This window comes from Nicrophorus vespilloides, unplaced genomic scaffold (assembly GCF_001412225.1).
Source record: "Nicrophorus vespilloides isolate i.1.1-1 unplaced genomic scaffold, Nicve_v1.0, whole genome shotgun sequence".
Taxonomy (NCBI): Eukaryota; Metazoa; Arthropoda; class Insecta; order Coleoptera; family Silphidae; genus Nicrophorus; species Nicrophorus vespilloides.
Genome location: NW_017098218.1, coordinates 19,493 through 22,464, shown reverse-complemented (window position 1 = coordinate 22,464; position 2,972 = coordinate 19,493). Strand labels below are relative to the sequence as shown.

At 32.3% G+C, this 2,972-nt stretch overlaps 1 protein-coding gene across 1 annotated transcript in view; it reads right to left on the bottom strand.

The window, feature by feature from the left end:
- LOC108561943 (cadherin-86C-like) overlaps window positions 1-2,611 on the bottom strand; it is a gene marked incomplete at its 3' end in the record, with an annotated part of 6,214 nt that extends 3,603 nt beyond the window's left edge. The window contains exon 1 of the mRNA XM_017920098.1: window positions 2,146-2,611. The remainder of the gene's footprint in view (window positions 1-2,145) is intronic.
- Between the last annotated feature and the right edge of the window lie 361 nt (window positions 2,612-2,972).

The window sequence follows — 2,972 nt, the reverse complement described above, 5'->3', positions numbered from 1 at the left end:
ATTCAGCTTTCATAAGCACCTTTTGGATCTATTGTATCTATTACAGTTTCCGAGAAAATCAATGAAATGTGAAAACACTGCTTTTTTAACGTTTTTTTAAATTTAAACGAAAATTACAGCCAAACGGATGAAACCACAACAATATATGAATACTTGCTAGATTCCCCAAATATTCAGCTTTCATAAGCATCTTTTGGATCTATACTATCTTTTATAGTTTCCGAGAAAATCAATGAAATGTGAACCCACTGCTTTTTTTAACTTTATTTTAAATTTAAACGTCAATTACAGCCAAACGGATGAAACCACAACAATATTTGAATACTTTCTAGGTTCCCCAAACATTCAGCTTTCATAAGCATCTTTTGGATCTATTCTATCTTTTATAGTTTCCGAGAAAATCAATGAAATGTGAAAACACTGCTTTTTTTAACGTTTTTTCAAATTTAAACATCAATTACAGCCAAACGGATGAAAGCACAACAATATATGAATACTTGCTAGATTCTCCAAACATTCAGCTTTCATATGCATCTTTTGGATCTATACAATCTTTTATAGTTTCCGAGAAAATCAATGAAATGTGAAAACACTGCTTTTTTTAACGTTAGTTTTTTTGCAATATAGTTTTCTAAACTAATTACTTCCAAAACACGCAAAGAAAACAAAACAACTAAAAAGTTATTCAAATTAAACGAATCATTTTAAATTCCATCTAATCTATGCTGCACACATTATTTATGATTATAAATAATTTATGAGATGCCGGCAAACAATTATATTCAAAATTTAAAATCAATTAATCAAAGCCCATAATTGATGCTTTGTATAATTATTTTTTTTGCTGTTGTTGGTAATTGATTACATCAGATAATAGGAAACAGGGACGGTGAGAATGACTTTAGAATTGATTCAATTAACTTCGATAAATAATTTATGAGATCTATCCAATTGGAATTTTAACGAAACAACTTTATAAGCAAAAAACCATACTAGAAACGTGCCAATAGTTTACGAGAAACTTATAAATATATACATTAAAAAAGTTTTTTTTTTTCTACAGTTTGTAGTAAGAAGTATTTTGTTAATACAATGTAAATTGCGGTTACTTAAGAAAGGAGTTTTTTTACTTTAATTTTAGCAAAATTATGTAATAATTTCTTTCAAAAAAGTTAAATTAAACAATTAATATCATTATGGTATAGTAATTATTATTTGTTATTTATATTTAGGTTGGTGTCATTGCCAGCACGGCATGCTTATATTATATAAAAAAAACGATTGTCTTTTGTAAAATAACAAACAAATTATTTATAAACGTCAGAAAAAAACGCGAATTTAAGATATCCGTAATTATTCAATCGTGAACTAAAGAAAAATACAATAATTGTTAAAATTGTAAGTGAATTTGATTTCTCTTAATATGGAAACAGTCGACAACTTAATTTACGTTTATTTACTTCAGGAACCAAAGAAGGTAATGTATACTCAAATTTCGTATTTCCTCTACACAAGTGATAATTTATTAACAAGTAACGTGTAAAATTATAAAATTTGAAAAAAAATTACATCATCTCCAAAAATTTTAGTCAAAATGGAGATCATTCAAGAAATATTACCAAGAAGACAAATGACTAAATGACTAAGTTGGTAACTTAACAAATGCAATTATCACCTCAAGAACAAAAGTCATTTTTTTTACGTAATTAAACAATATTTGATCTTCAGTGGAAGAAGTGAAACGTTCAACAATGCAAATTATGTGTGTTTGCGCAAGGTTGTTACCGTTTATCCAATTAATGAAAACAAATTGAGCTCTGTTTGCTCAGACACTGTTTGAACGAAATTACTAAACAACTAAAAGAAGCAGAAATTCCGAGTGTTTACGTACGGACTTCTGCGGAATTGAATAGAAAAAAACAAGAGAAAATGGACAACAGGAAGATAAACAGCGCGCGGAGACAACCATCAATATGTAATATTGAATCCTGGAAACGCCAATCGATTGGATATCGTGAATAATTCATCCAATTGGAAATGAATTGATAATGGATTCAATGGAAATTAAACATTAAGGTAATTTTAATTATTTGTGTTTCTTTTTATTTCCTTTAGATTTTGAGTTTGGTAGAAATCAGGACTCACCTAAATAAGCGTAATTGTCGTTGCGATTACAGAGTTCGCCGATAAAATCACCCCTCTTAATAATTAAAACCCATGAATTTTCAACAACCCTCTCTTTTTACTCTTTCTCTCTCTCGCACACGCTCTTTTCGAAGGGTTGGATGTCGTGCGTTTGATTGTTTTATGTAGGTTAAACGAGAGGTCTTTCTCTTTTTTTTTTCCTTCTCTCTATTCTGTTTTTGTTGTACCGGTTATATATATTTTTTATATTGTAACTTTCTAGGGTCTTCGTGTTGGATGGAATTGAATTTGATCCTTGAGATAAAAATGAACGAAGTGTGTGTGTTAAAGTCACTGCTTTCGCTCGTTTTCTTTCGTTTTCGTGAGGGTTCTTGGAGGGCCAAAGCACTGCACAGCACTGGGCCCGCAAACCGCCCCCGACTGGGCTTAGGTAATGTATGTAAATGGTCATCTGGTCAAGCGTCGTCAAGGGATACTCTCAACGTACACACACGCTGCGGGGGTTGCTTGCCGCCACCGCCGACGCCAGCAGGAATAGGGGTAGAGGGGGGTCGAAGGGCGCGAGAGAAAAAATAAAGAGGGAAAACAGAGACGGGTCAAGCGCGAACGCACGAGATGGACGAGGAGGGCCACAATCGATGTGGTCTACTTCTTCGGATCGAGCCGATTTTTCGCGGAAATTACGAATGCAAATCACCGTTTTCACCTTCTTTTTTTTTTCTTAACGCACAGTTTTACACCCATTTTTAAACCGTGGTGACGCAATTTATCGCTTTCCATCTTCTGCGAGAAAAAAAAAATATTATTACGTAATTCTCGCATCACAA